The following is a 16,452-nucleotide window of genomic DNA, read 5'->3' as shown; positions in this document are numbered from 1 at the left end:
TATAATTATGTGCATTAAAAATTTGCAAATAATAGGTCTAAAGGAGTATCAATGAAACTAATTAAAGAAAAAATTAAAATTAAAACTACATGAATTTTTATATCTAAACTACATGAATACCTATGTCTAATGTGAGGGATGGATTTGAGGACTATCAATTTGTCAGGAGCCATTTTCGTTAGAAAAATTCTAAGATCACCTCGCTTTTCAATTTCTAACCCGTTTCCAGACTTCGTGGCAAGATCATTTAATGCAATAAACCCTCTCAACCATGTAAGAGGGAAAGGCTACAAACAACTTTTCTGTGATGCACTACAGTCCAAAATAGAGCTGGCAAATTTCATTTTGAAGCCAAAATGCTTGGTGGCCCAGTTTGAACTTGGGCTTCAGTTCATTTGCAACAAGCTCAATAAACTTTTCTTCCAGAGTCGGGCTGAGATCACCTTGAGAATAACTGTTGAAAGGGTCAAGAATCCAGTCACGTATTTCCAAGGATAAAATATCCTCTAACCTTGAACACATGTCTGAATGAAGCATCTCCAAATATTGGCAGTATGCAAGTAGGTCTTCTTTGGTCGCGGTTTCTAACTTGAAGCTAGGAAATTGTTTTAATTCGTTTCGCTCAAGAGTTCTTAACGAAAACCTTCAGCTTCGATACGAAAGATGAGAGAATGCTCTTTTTTATTAAATTGAGTTCATTCCTTTGCAGCTTCAAATTTATTTCATTGAACTTACTGAATAGGTCTGCTAGATATGCAATGTCACCAGTTGAATTCATTATGTGTCCGTGCAAAACAGTATCTTTCTCCTTTAAGAATTCCAATACGGAGTTTAGTAAAGAGTAGAATCTCTCCAAGCAAGCTCCTTCGGACAGCCACTTCACTTCAGTGTGAAGAAGTAAGCGCGTAAAATCTTCATTCTCCACACAGTTGTTTAAATAGCCTACTACTGAAGGCACTGGTTTTATCTTATTTACCGCCATGACTCTAGAGACCTGCAGTCATTCACTCAAATTTTTGGCCACAAGGTGTTGTCGATGAATGACACAACGAATTTTAAGTAAATCGGGTACACTTTTCTTCAAATATGCGAGGAGCACTTTGTAGCAACCAACCATTGCAGGAGCACCATCAGTAGCTATAGTCAAAATATTGGTTAGTGGTATTTCTTTTTGTAGGAAAAAATCTTCCAATGTTTTAAAGATAGTTTCCCCTTTCATGTCAGTCTTTAATGTTCTGACAAAAAGCAATTCTTCTTGGCACTTTCCTTCTTTTATAAACCGTACATATGATAGCAAGAGACTCGTTTCCTTGCAGTGTTGTGACTCTTCCAGCTGTAATGCAAATCTTGTCATTTTCAAGTGTTCACACAGCGTCTCTTCAATGTTCTCCGAAATCTCGTCAATTCTTCTTTGTACTGTATTATTGCTCAAAGATAATTTCTTAGTAACATCAAAGGCAGGTGTATGGAGCATTGTTGTTAAAACTTATTTAATAGCTGGCAAAATCAACTCTTCCCCAATCGTATGTGGTTTTCCTGATTTTGTAATCATCAATGCAATATTGTAGGATGCACACATGCCATCGTTATTGTTTTGTAACTGCAGAAAACATGCTAGTCAGTGGCCTTGTTCAGATAATGAGCTTACAGATTTTGAAAATAAGACAGGGGTTTATCTCTTTGAGTCCTGGTGAAATTATCCACAATCCTTCATAGCTTCTTTCGTGAAGGTTTTTAGACACATTAGGCATATTGGTTTAGTTTTATCAGGTTTAAATGGAACAATTCCGTACTTAAAATAATCCACTTGATACTGTCATACAGCGAATTTTGTTTTTAGCTCAGACATAATTAGATTGCTTCCTGAAACCAGAAATAGATTACCTTTAGCATTTCTCTGAATTTTTGGAGTATGTTAAGATAAAATTTATTAAAAGCCTAGGTTACATGGTTTATCTTGCACTGAGGGCCTGAAGCCTAAAGTGAAATGAAATGTAAAACCATCATTAGGCTACCATGTTTGGTACCCTTCATTTGTTTATATACCTTCAATCTTCAGAGGGTCAGTGGTTCAAGGCATAGTTTGGTATCTGACTATTAGGGGACAAAACTAGTGGGTATTGATATTTTATAAATAGAACTAAGACTTGAATGATTGTTTACATTATCTTACCTGGTGACCTTTATGTTAAAAACTAACCCATCTAAAACTTAACACGTTTTCTTGCCTTACGAATAAAAAAAGTAAGGTTAGAAATAATATGAAATAATAGTACGTTTATTTACTATCACTAATATATAATTATGGTGAATACAGTTAAAACGTATGGTACTGTACATTAATATTCATCACTATATATAATTGCAAACTTAACCTAAAAAAAAGTGTAAACAAATTTAACTTGTTGCTCAACCAAATCAACACACTAAGTTTAAATAGACGTTATAATCACAACACTAAAACTCTAACCTATCTCATTATTTGTGTACACTACATGCCACTTTTTAGTTGTAGACCTAACCGACACTAATAACAAACAACATAACTCTGCGAATGTTGGTAGGAGACTAACAGAACAGTAAAGTAAACTTACAAACTCTCGCCCAGAGCAGAGCGCTGCAGTCGCCACGCACAGGTGCAGACAATACACAAGCATTTAGTTTTTCAGAATCTAATGTATGCACTGTGCACAAAATGTAAACACAATAATTTAATAAACTAATGTAGTTATAAATAGAATAAAAAAGAAAACATAAGTTGACATAATTAAATTACTTGTTAGTAATTTTATTTTATTCCTTGTTTTTATAGGCAAAAACTTGTAATTTTGTATAAATAAAAACTGAATTACTGGCCCACCAATTTTTTCAAATCTCCCATCGAATTCACATTCTGTCGGTGTCGCCCACTCGCGTGCTAAAATTGCCCACTACTGGGCGAATTCGCCCAGTTTGGGAATCTCTGTTCTAGCCCATTCTCTTCGATTACTTCACCCAGGTACTTAAAACTTGACTCTTCCAATCTTTCCATGGTCTGTTAGCATCCATTCTGGACCATCACTGATAGTCATGTATTTAGTCTTCTCAAAGGAGAGATGTAGTCCTACTTTCTGATTCTTTAAGAAGGCTTATCTTCCTGATTGTTTGCAAATATGGCTAAATCATCCACCAAAACCAGACAATCAACATACTCCTTTGTGTTTGGGGCCTAATTGAAACCGATCTTGGTTTCCTTCTTTGTTATGTGAATAAGTCCATCCCCTTGTCTGACCCCAGTCTTTATCTTGAAGGGTTCTGAGTATTATTGTATGGTACATTACACAAAACATACATAAATATTAAGCACTAATATACATGTATATATTTTGCACTTATGTTTTATAACAGCTGAAAGAATCGTGCAAGCAAAAGTGTGTTCAAAGATTTAGATCTCAATTTTCTATCCATCATATGGTATGGCCTCAGTAGAAGCAATTGTGAAGTCCTGTGTTGATCCAACGAATGACTGGTAGAATTCCACCTGGGGCAATATATCTTCTGTACTTGAAGCTATACACTTCAGTGGAATTACTTTTTCTAAGGATACTATTAGATTCTCAAAATATTAATGTTAGAGAGAAATTTTGATGTGATTAACAGCAAGAATATTTTTTCAGGAACATTCATTCATCAGAGAAAATATAGTGAGGAAGGTAGCAGAGGAAATATATACCAGAGATCAAGAACATTGAAAATTAAAGAATCAGTTTGGTTTTCATTTAGTGGAGGACCAGGCTGCATTGTATTTAGATAATGAGATCATGAAAGAAAGAGAAAAAAAGGAATTCTCTGAGAAATATCTTGGACAGGGATAAAATGTAGTAACAGTGGTGTTCAAAAGATATGAAATACAGAGTCAAGTGCTACGTATGTAAATGGCTCTGGTTAATGATACATGAAAAAAGAGATTTTTTTTTAAAATATAACCAAACGGCTGTATGTACAAAACACATAGTAACAAGTAGTGGAATGTTGTTAAGTCTTCTATCAAACTTGGATGAAAAATTAACTCCAAAGAAATTTAATCCAGCTAGATTGGCCAGAAGATGACTGGGGATTTTTTTACCTTAAAAGTAAGATTTTGTGATGTTCAAAAGACTCTCTTTGTAAGTTAATAATATTAAACTCCAAACCAGATGAAAAAATGAAGCAGAAGCACTGAAAAAGCATATTGAAAGTTAACTAGTTCGCATGCTAGTTTTTTGCTGAAAAATATTATGAACAACAATGTTGTCACACTTCAATCGAAGAGCATGAACTTATCTAAAGCAATAGGGCTTTTGCAAAAGTACATTGAAGAAATGAAAAATTATCCACCACTCGACATACGAAAGTGATGCCACCACAACGAGCTCTGTCAAGACTAGAGATTAGGAGATCCTAAAGGAATAAATGTTTATTTGTCTGATGCTGTAATATATTTTTTTTAAGTTGTCCGGTAGCTTCAGTGAAGCGATATCAAATATCGGTGTGATGGAACAAAGACATTTGGTTATCTTCTGCATAAAATTATTTAAATGGCTAGGAAGGTCTACTTTGAAGAAGTAATAACTAACTACAGAGGTGAAAGCAAGAAGAAAGGAATTTTAAGGTATGAACATTTTTGAGGTCTATATCAAATGTGATAAGTTTCGTGTATAAAATTTTCCTTCCTCTCTAACAGTCAATTTGTGATCAATGTTCAGTCTCGGTTTGAAAATGTGGGTGCAACTGTACCAATTAAAACTATAATCAACATACTCCGGAAAACATTTTACTAATTTTCAATAACTTCTTTCAGGAAAGTGTAACTTGAACTTTTTTCCAAGACTTTAAGCAATTTAAAAATATTAGGATGAAAATAAATTCAAAATAATTTGGGTATAACTTGTAATTATGTTAAGTATCTATTTCAAATATGCAGGGTATAACAAAAATTGTTACACATCATAAAATAATGTCCATTAGAAAAATTGGAAGGGGAAGAGGGCACATAAAATTTTCCAGGAGCCTGTAAGTCTAGTTATGCCACTGATTGTAGATAGTGCTATTTCTGTCACAGGCTATTGTTTTTTAGTGGGGTTATGGTTTTAGGCATTTGGTAATGATCTGTACCATTTCGTTATGGTACACACTTGTTTTTCATAAGCAGAATTCTTCTAAACAGGTGCTGCATATTCTGCTATTGAGAAACTAAGGTCCATAGCTGATCTGTGGAAAATGTAAGGTTGGGCAACCCATAATGTACGGTACCTGTTTTGAGGAGTTACTGATTGTGCAAACCTTCTGCTTCATGTCATTGCAGTGTTTTCTGGAAAGTAAGCATCAGTCTAGTTTCACAGATGTTTTGGTGTGTTACTGTGTTAAAGCTCTTGTCTTCACCTGATGTTTCCTCTTGGCTTCTATTTCTTGGCTTTGGTTTGAAGTGATTCATTTCATAGTAAACAGAAAGTTCCTAAAGGAAAATAACTGTTTTCTTTGACCCCTTCAAGTTGTGTGTGTGCGCGCGCGCGCACGCACGCGTGTAATGATTGCAAGAGAAATTGTGATTAAACTGTAAATAATTCAATAAATTTAGTAGATATCTAATGTATTACCTCTTTGTATAATTTTAATTCTATTTTATTGCAAAAGACATAGCATAAAATGAACAATACAAAGTTTGATACTGATCTTCCATCAAAGGGCCTGCTCATGTTTCTTCACGAAATACACTCAACCACACAAAAGTTGGCCAGTAAAGCAATATTCAATTTCATACATTCTCGAAACTCAAATATTTGTAAATCACTTCATAGCCAGTGGCTGAAGAGATGCTTGGAATCCTACCACCTGCATGTGGTGTTCATCTTATTTCATAAAACAGGATTTTGAAATAAAGTAATCTTCTGCGATGGCCAATTTTTGTACGTTAGTATACATATTTTCTATTGAAGGGTTAACAGCTATTATGTAAAATACCAGGATTAAAATGATCATTCTGGCATTTTTCATAAAGATAGTAGTATTGGTTCCCTGTTATATACATTAACTTCATGTATAGCTTTCATAGAAGGATTTTTATTTCTATATTTCCTGGTCCTTACAGACTTGCTCGTTAATCCTTCCAATGGATCTAGTCAAGGACTCCAGTTGGAAAGTCTCCTTACCTGCACTGCACTCAGGCTGTTTGAAGTTGTCGCCAGTAAACCCATGAAGTCCGCCCACAAGATTCTCTCAACTATGAGAATATGGTAAGCAACTACAAAATTTATTTTCTGAAAATTTCAATTGAAATTTTCTATTCTGACAGATAAAATATACATTTATTCTTCATTGAACATGGGCTGGAAATCTTGCACAATGAATCAGTCACTAAAATCACTACTGATCTGCATTTAGGGCAGTTGCCCTAGTGGCAAAATCGCTATCTGTTGTTTTCCTAGCCTTTTCTTCTATACTTCAGAAGAAATTATGCTGCGGAATCTTGAACATGCTCGTGGAACATGGAATGAGAGTACTGCATGTTAAATGGAATTTTGGCAAACTCGTTACCTGAATTAGGTATACTTCAGTGGGAAAAAAACTAGTGATTCAGTCATACGTAAGAACTAGTGGTACTCTTCCATTTTTGATGCATGTATAAATTGCAATTACTAATCAAAAAGTTTCACACACATAACCAATGAAATTGCACTCTTAGAAAATAACTAGCAACATACCCGTGCTCCGCTACGGCTTTAAAATTAAAGTTATTACATTTTTACATTTGCGAGTCCACTGTCAGCTGAGCCTGTAAAATATGTCCTCAGTTCGTACATCAGACGGTTTTGACTGAATGATTGTTACAATCTAGCACTCACTCGAACCCCGTATGGAAGAATTTGAATGTTTTAAACCATATCTGATGTAACGTCTAGGACGTAAAAGTGACCAACCTGTGAAGTTTTCATTTTTTATGTCTAACAGTAATTGAGGAATAAATACATTTTTAAGGGGTGAGTTTTGAAATATTTATTAAAATCTAGGATATAGAAGACAACCCTTCAGAAAAAAAGTTATGTTCATACCTGAAACAAATTTGGAAGAATGGATTCTGTTTTTGAGAGTGGAACGTTTAAAAATACTTCCTATTTTACACCTAGGATTTAAAATATATACTGCTATTTGGAATTTTGTCTTTGTATGTTGAACAGTTTCGGAGGAGGGAATTAATAAATTTTTTGGATCTTAGCCTCCGTGGCTCAGGCGGCAGCCTCACCGCTGGGTTCCACGATTTCAAATTCGTCACTCCAAGTGAGATTTGTGCTGGACAAAGCGGAGGCAGGACAGGTTTTTCTCTGGGTACTTGGGTTTTTCCTGTCATTTCATTCCAGCAACTCTCTCCAATATCATTTCATCTGTCAGTTATTAATCATTGCCCCAGAGGAGTGCGACACATCGGCAACCGGCACGATTCCTATCCTCGTGAGATGGGGGCTTCATTTATTAAATTTCTGACCCGGTCACCAACTGGAAAATGTGTTGTAGATTTTCATTTTTTTGATCTTAACCCCTATTTAACTCTGAGGGGTTAAATTTGTTTCAAACCTTCTGTTATTTAACACCGAGGATATCATTTGACATTTTACTTCGTAATTCAAATGGTTTCATATAAACGTATATTTATCATTCCCAATCCCCCAGTCAAAACCCCTTAGAGATGTATTGCTCTAAGTCTTATTTATATCCTCATGAAAATAATTGAACTCATTTTACATCCTCCTCAAGATTATTTCCTCCTCCCCTCCCTCCAACAAAATGCTTGTTTCTTTATTTTTAAATGAGGTTCCAAATACCAATTTTACATTGTTTTTGTGATATAAGTATCCTCATACAAACAATTACTCATTTTTCAGTTCATTTACCCACCCTTAATTGGATTTTACAAAAATATAAGAATGAGTGTTTATTTTTAAAGAAGATTCCAAATACCAATTTTCACATCTGTAATGTCTTCAGATTTTGAGATACCAGTATCCTAATAAAAATATTCAACCCTTCTTTCAGTTCTTTTTACCCCCACCCCAAGTACTTTTTCCGAAGACAAAAAGGTATGTTACTTTATATTTAAAAGATTAAAAATACCAATTAGGCCACGGCTGCTTCCCTGCCATTCCTAGGCCTTCTTTATCCCATCGTCGCCATACGACATGTGTCGATGAAATGTACAGCAAATAGAAAAAAATATTTTTTTTATGCATGTAACATATTCAGTATTTGCTATAGAAGTATCCCCATAAAAATATTTCAGCTAAGTCCACTCTTCACCCACCCCACCCCCTCAAATGGATCTTCTAAAAACAAAAGAATACATATTTATTTTTAAAGGAGATTCCAAATACCAATTTTCATGTTTAAACGGATCAGTTTTTGAGATATACTCCTTTTAAAAATTCACCCCCTTAGCGACTGAATATCTGAAAATCCTCCCTCAGTGAACACCTACATTGTAATATGAATGTATCCCCAAAAATTTCATTTATGTCCTGTAGTCTTGACTCGGTGGTGATGAATCTGTTGGGACAAGTGTGTGTATGTGTGTGTATATATATATATATATATATATATATATATATATATATATATATATATATATATATATATATATACATACTAGCAAATGTACCCATGCTTCGCTACGGTATTCTACAATGTATACGGATATCGAAGTAAATTGCTGTACATGAAGTGAATAAAAAAATTTAATTGCTTGTCTCTTGGCATTATCCGAGAAAAAGCATAGGGAGGTCCGGAGACGTTGTTTCCAATGTGAAGTGAGAGTTGCAGAGTTGTGATGATAACGACAGGTCCACTTGTCTGCCACAATTCACTGTGCATAACGTCAGTCACATTTTGATGGGTAAATTTGTTTATATACCTAATGATAAAGAGAATCAGGTAAGAGTTTTTTTTTAAATGCACGCTCCCTTGCCTTCTGCTAGTCAAATCAAGAAGGGAATTATGCATTACAATGGTACACAGGCGTTGGAGAACTACCCCATTCGTATTGCTAGTTAGTCGATGTGGGGAGTAAAGATTACAACAGCAGACGCCCTCTTGCTGAGAGTCGCTATTGATTTGTAAAGTATTAATTACAATGTAAGACACACCCCTTTCTAGATCGCTACAAATCGACTTAAATTAATAAATGTAGATCGACATATGCAAGTATATGCATGTTCACCTTCATTTACAGAATAACTGCTGCTAAACGGTGCATTCATATTGAAAAACGGATTGTATAAAGACTCTGGCCTCATTTAGCTATCTAAATGGCTGGCCCTATATTTCCTCGTATCTCGTCTATTTAAAGGCAAGATTATTTTAGAAACGTTGAATAGGGTGAAATTTGTGCAAGGTTTTCACACAGTGAATTACTTTTCAGATACTTATGCGACAGCTTCAAACATAGAATTTGGCTGGGTGGGCCAATATTCGTGTAGAATTTGATGATCCCATCTTTCCTATAAGTGAATCAAACCATCAATTATATGTGTACAAAGTGCAAAATTTAGGTAAATCCAGAAATAGACAAATTTCACATAAGGGGTAGAGATACGACAGTCATAGGACCAAAGTTGTAGATAACTCCAAATTGAACAGAGATTGTGCCATTCGTTTTGTGATAAGACTTGCCATTTAGCCACCAAACACCTCGAAAGGAAGGTCTGCACAGTCATTAAAATTGCCTCCATATTTCGATATTTTTTTGGGGTAAATTTTTTTTAACATCTCGTCAATTTTCCATCGGTTACAGGCAAAAAGCTATAATTTTGCCAAATTTCTATTTTGTAACTAGTCTGGGGGATTGTGCTGCCATCTTGATATGGGGAGGGGGTTAAAAATGTGGACTTTCAGGAAACTTTTAAGCCCATGAAACCTATAGGTTATTGTTCAGGATAAATTTCACCGACTGTTCTTATGCAGATTTGAAACTCCCAATGTGTCCCTCTCAGAATTTTGAGAATTCGTGGTTTCTAGGGATCCTGAAGTCATCAGCTTGTCTCGTACCAAGTTTTAAGTTTCTAGGATGCCTAGAATGGTCTCGTTAATTCAAGTCTGTTTTCATTTTTATGCTTTAATTTATATATGTACAGTACAGAATATATAGATCGCGCCAAACTGACTTCTATTTATTAATATGGATTATATATTTCACCCGCTTCCGAAGTGGTTCTAGGGGCGTCTTACTCCCACAGTATGTTTTCCAGGTAGTAAGTCATACTTCAAAGTAATACTGGAACATACACACATCTATTACCTTGGGCATTCTTGACAATTTATTTTTTCACCCTTTCTCAACCTCTATGCCAAAGGGGACTGAAGCTGGACTTTAAAAATATGGAATGTTACTATTCATCTCAGCGACCCGAAAACTATGGCTTCGACACTATTTTCGATTATTTTTCACCCTCCACCAGAAAAGGGGATGAACTTGGGCTTGTAAAATATCCGGGGTCTCGCCATTCATCTCGGCGACCCCGAAAAGTATGGATTCGACACTACTTTCGATGATTTTTATATCTCAGCCCCCTCACCCCCCCCCCCCCGCCCCTGGGGTGTCCTACCCCCACGTGGTTTATCTCCTGATACTAAAATTTTGAAGTGTACAATTCACCTCGGTGAAATCGAAAACTATGTATTCGACACTATTTTCGATTAATTTTATATATCACTCGCCCCCAATCCCAAAGGGGGATGAACTTGGGCTTATAAAATAACCGGAGTCGCACTATTCATCTCAGCGACCCCAACAACAATGGATTCGACACTATTTTTTATTATTTTTATGTATCATTCTCCCATCTCCCCCACTACGATGGGGGCTGAAATTGGACTTTAAAAAATTCTGGAGTGTCGCTATTCATCACAGCGACCCTGAAGACTACGTATTAGACAGTATTTTCTATTATTCCTATATATAACTCCCCCATCCCCCCACCCCAACAAAGAGGGCTGAACTTGGACATTAAAAAATTCTGGATGTTGCTATTCATTTCAGCGAGCCTGAAAAGTATTGATTCGACACTACTTTAGATTATATATCTCGCCCACTTAAGTGTTCCGTAAGATGTTAAGTCAATTTGAGGAATCAGAGCTCTGTCCAGCTTATCTTCACTTTTTTCCAAATCTCAACAATTTCTGTACATACTTCTTAAAATTAGGCCCTAATCTGGTTCCGTTCAAGAGCTGTTGGGAAACTTTCAGATTTTTAAGGAGCATAACTATGGCTCCAATTTTTAGAAAAAGAATATGTAGAGGCAAACCATTAAACAAGGAATTAAAGAATTATGTAGGAAATTGATTTAATTTTAAGTGGTGTATTTTGAAAGGTTCAAAGAGATTAATAAAATTATAAATACAGTCCAGAAAACCAAGAATATTGGCCAAGGGGGTTAATTGTGCTGAACCCACACCACCTCGTAATCTGCAGGCCTTCAGGCTGAGCAGCAGTTGCTTGGTAGGCCATGTTCTTTTGGGGCTGTTTACACCATGGGGTTTGGTTTTACAAATAAATAATTGTTTGGTGATAAGCATGTGGCAAAACAGACAAAACCTTTATGAAATCTCTCCAAGAACAATTTGTCCACCAGAATGAATGGAAGTAAGTTGCATATGATACATTTTTTAGGAGATTCACACATATTAATGGATGATTTGCCATTGGGGCTTTATCCCATACTGAGCAGTGCTAATGTAATATTGCCAGGTGCTTTAAAATTTAATTTTAAACCACAATGAATTCTCATTAAAATTTAGAGGAATGTTAAATGTATCTGCACTGTTAAACAGCTGGGCAGCAAAACGGTGGTTATCCTTGTCTACTAAGTACCAGCTGACCACTAAGACACTGACTGCATGTGTGCCTACTTCCCTTCCACCTCTATCGTGCCTGCTGCTCAGTGTTCTAACGCTTCAGGTGAACTAGGGCTTGCCAGTAGGAGAATGCCAATCAGAATGCTACATTTTATTGAATAATTCAAAAACATCTGCTCTGGTCATTGTCCATGTTTCAGAACCACAAGTTGCTGATGGTTGTATTAACAACCTACAAACTGTTTTCCAGTCTTTGACCATGTCAGGAATGTAATGAATGAATCATATATAGGCTATTAGTACAATGGGGTCGCCACTCCCAAAGTGATTATTAATGACTGAGAGATGCTATGAAATGATAATGGAGTGTTGCTGGAATGAAAGATGACAGGGAAAACTGGAGTACCTGGAGAAAAACCTGTCCCACCTCCGCTTTGTCCAGCACAAATCTCGCTTGGAGAAAGCAGGATTTGAACCACGGTATCCAGTGGTGAGGCCGACTCGCTGCAGTCTGAGCCACGGAGGCTCTGTACTCACAGTTGTATTACCGTTCGATAAACTGTCAGCTTATCTTGTACTAAGGCTGCATGATCTGAAAACTTTCAAGCTAACTAAGTCCTATTACCTGCAGCAATCGTTGCTTTTATTTCCTCTTTCATGTCGTCTCATCACCAACACTCCTAACACTTCCCACACCTCTTGTAGTTTATCCCATGTAATTTTGAGTTTATCTTCTATAAGCATGGTCATCTTAATGGGAACAAACAGTTTTTGGTGTTATTCACTCTGTCCCATTTCTCCTGCCTCCTTTTCTAAGCTTTCTCCAGTCCTTCATCTAGGTCTTTAAATCTTTGAGAAAGCATATCAACAGAGGCCAGATTCTTAGTTATGCAGTTAGAGTACTGCCTGCATTTCTGGCCTCCATTTCTCATTATGCACTCCAGAACCATGTTGAAGAACAGAGTGGAAAATACATCTCATTGCCCCAAACCTTGATTTAGTTCAAATTCTTTAGAAAGATTTCCTTCCACTTTAACCATACATTTTGTATTCCTGAGGGTCATTTCAACAAATCTTATCAATTTAGCTGGCAATCCCATGTCCATTGTTTGATAGTTTCTTCCTTTTCACACTATCCTAAGCCTGCTGGAAAACCACAAACAGCTGATGTACATCCATATTATATTCATAACACTCCTCCATTATTTGCCTGACAGTAAAGATGTGGTCTGTTGTTGATCGGCCCTGTCGAAGTCACTCTGGTAGTCTCGTATCTGCTCAACCAGTGGAGTGAGTCTCCTAGACAAAACCTTGGCTAAGACCTTATAATCCATACTAAGCAAAGATATACCTCTATAATTTTCAGTTTGCTTTATCTTATGAATTGGGCAAATAATTGCTAAGCCCCAATGTTCTGGCATATGTTCTGTTTCCCAAACTTTCACAATTAGCTGGTGAACAAGATGTCAGCTTTTCACCCCCCTGCATAATAATCTCAGCTGAAATGTTATCACTTCCTGGAGCCTTATTTAAATACTTAGTCTTCACTGCTTCTATGGATGGTGCAGGTACTGGTTCTAAATCCAGGCTAAGATCCTCTTGTTCTGATGTCTCTGTAACCACATTAAACAGTTCACTAAAATATTTAGCCTATTGGTCAAGTATCTGGTCTCTTCCACCAATCATTTCCTTTATCTCTACAGAATACAGCACATGGTTGAAAACCCCTCTGAAAGTCCTTGATTTTCCCATAGAACTTCCAAAATTCTTGATTGTCATGCTGTTCCTCCAGCTCTGTAATCCATTTTCTCTCTGCCTCCTTTCTTCTACAGTCTTTCCTTCCTAAATTCCTCAACATGTGTTCTGGTTTTTCTGCTTAACATTTTCTTCCTTGCCTCATTTTTTTCTAGTGGCTTTACGCTACACCGATACAGGTTTTATGACGATGGAATAGGAAAGGCCTAGAAGTTGGAAGGAAGTGGCCGTGGCCTTAAGGTACAGCCCCAGCATTTGCTTGGTGTGAAAATGGGAAACCAGGGAAAACTATCTTCAGGGCTGCTGACAGTGGGATTCGAACCCACTATCTCCCGGATGAAGACTCAGCCGCGCGTCCCTAACCACACAGCCAACTCGCTCAGTACCTTGCCTAATTTCTATTCCAACTCCTCTCTTGCAATCATCAAACCACCCTTGTCTTTCAGTTTTCTTCCATCCCTAATACTTCTTCAGCAGTTTCCTGCAAAGCATTCCTCACAAAATTCCACTTTCCTTAGATGTTCTCCACTGCCCAGCTTTGTTGTTTAACCTCAAATTTCTTCTCCAACCTGGATTTATATTGCTGGGTGGTTTCCTTATCTTTCAATTTTGAGACCATATATCTCCTTGGCAGATCTATTAATTGCAATACGTTGCCTGTATTTCACTTGTAGCAAGTGATGGTCCGAATCAGTCAGCCCCCCTAAAAGTGAAGACTTCGAGGATAATGGATACATGTCTCCTAGATTTTTAAGTGGTCTATTTGATGAAAGGTGTTACCATCTGGTGAATACCAAGTGGCTTTCTGGATATTCTTCCTCTGGAACCATGTACTCGACCATCATTGAGTTTTTCCTGTGGCAAAATCAATCGGCCTGTGCCAATTATCATTTGACAAATCATAAAAGCTTTCCTTCTCAATGGTCCCCCTATAGGCTGCTTCTTTGCCTACCTTAGCATTTAAATTTGAGTATGATTTTTTTTACATCTTGTCTTGGGATGCATTCCATTTCATTTTCCAATTGTCTGTAGAACATCTTTCTCTTCATTCTCAGAACCTTCTGTAGGTGCATACACACATACAAAGGTGATAATTGAAAAAAATGGGTGTTAATCATGTTGCAGGCTTCTAAAAATGCCATTTCCTTCTCATCTGAGTACCTGAATTGCTGCTATTCCAATATTGTATTTCTCCATTTTTTGTTTGATTAGAGCTCCTTGTTTATGGAAGGTTCATACATTCAAAGTTGCTATATACATATCATAATTCAGTTTGCATCTTACATTTCCTTGCATGAGTTGTTTCAGTCTGGCTATTTTTGTCTTTGAGTTTCATTTTGATCCATTTTTTCAATATGGAGTTGTTAGCCCCTTGATGAACTCCCAACATGGAGGACCAGGATATTCCTCTTAGTCTGGTCTATTACCTTTGACCTGTCTGGCTTAGAAGGCCACATTGTGACAAGATACCAGTGAGAGATGATACAGCATCTGAAAATTAACTCTTCATGTGGGCACATTGCAGTAGGATAATTACCACACTGAAAACTTGATCTATGTTCATTTAACAGTTCAGAACATTTGTGGTCTTTTGATTAGCCTTGAAGAATAGGGGTATGCTGATCCTTTAATTCAGTTACATTCTTTGAGGCAGATTTTTCTGACATAGCTTTCTCCTAAACCTTTTTATACATTAAGAGAGTCCATGGGACTGCAGGAACCAGTTTTGTCAGACATGCTACAGATCAATCTGTCGAGTAACATTTCTTCAAGATCAAGAAATTCTCAAGGCTCTCTTAATCGTTGCAACTCCTATGTAATATGCTAATGATTCAATGTCTAACCGATCACGTTTATTAAATTTAAATCTTTGGACATATCTACTTGGTTTCTGCTGTAATGATATAAAGTAAGACCATCAATGTGTGATAAATCTTGCCTTGTTAGGAGCCGCTAACAAGCAGAGTATTGCGTATTGTCCCCTTCAGATTTGGCCTATAATGAATATTTTATTATAAGTGGTAAATGGATGGTATCATTCTTTCATTGAGTGTAATATTACAAGTTTTATTCTGACCCAGTCGTGTCTTCGCGCAGGGAACCAGTATGAACAGGTAGGGTGGACTGTATCGATTTTTCAATCGACCAGCTCACCGTAGTCATGTGACCAGCCAGGAATTTCTCAAGGTTGCTCCAATTGCCAGCATGTGGCGAGTGTTCTTGTAGTACTTTCTCGAATTGAGAACCTATCAGGTGAAGTACGATGTTCAATTACGAGGCAATGTAAGGCCACACTTCGAAGTGTATATGCATAAATATCTGTGCTTCAGGAATAAGTGCTCTCTTATCTTCGCTTCTACTTCAACGTGACTTTTTATTGAGACGTTCTCAGAGTGAAGCAGATTCTCAAGGACAAGTTATGTATTCTATGATAATTTCCACGTGGTCATGTGTGTGATTGGGGTGATCACATGCTAATACTTTCGTGTCAGTTTCAGCTCTCATCAAGGCAAGAAAGAAAAGGACCTTTACATACTCGATTATCTCCGCCCGGATGTCTCGCCCATCTTCTGCAAACCGGGCGAGTTGGCCGTGCGCGTAGAGGCGGGCGGCTGTGAGCTTGCATCCGGGAGATAGTAGGTTCGAATCCCACTATCGGCAGCCCTGAAGATGGTTTTCCGTGGTTTCCCATTTTCACACCAGGCAAATGCTGGGGCTGTACCTTAATCAAGGCCACGGCCGCTTCCTTCCAACTCCTAGGCCTTTCCCATCCCATCGTCGCCATAAGACCTATCTGTGTCGGTGCGACGTAAAGCCCCTAGCATCTTCTGCAAGAGCGAT

The 16,452-nt window shown here is 37.1% G+C and overlaps 1 long non-coding RNA gene across 1 annotated transcript in view; it reads left to right on the top strand.

Moving 5' to 3' along the window:
- The window catches only part of LOC136875525 (uncharacterized), a 36,691-nt gene extending 20,504 nt beyond the window's left edge, over nucleotides 1-16,187 (top strand). The window contains exons 2-3 of the long non-coding RNA XR_010860457.2: nucleotides 6,107-6,251; nucleotides 16,104-16,187. This is a non-coding gene — a long non-coding RNA (uncharacterized lncRNA). The remainder of the gene's footprint in view (nucleotides 1-6,106; nucleotides 6,252-16,103) is intronic.
- Nucleotides 16,188-16,452: the final 265 nt, after the last annotated feature.

Source organism: Anabrus simplex, chromosome 6, assembly GCF_040414725.1.
Source record: "Anabrus simplex isolate iqAnaSimp1 chromosome 6, ASM4041472v1, whole genome shotgun sequence".
NCBI classification, from domain to species: Eukaryota; Metazoa; Arthropoda; class Insecta; order Orthoptera; family Tettigoniidae; genus Anabrus; species Anabrus simplex.
Note: the sequence above shows the minus strand (reverse complement) of the source record. Positions and strands in the feature narration are given on the sequence as shown.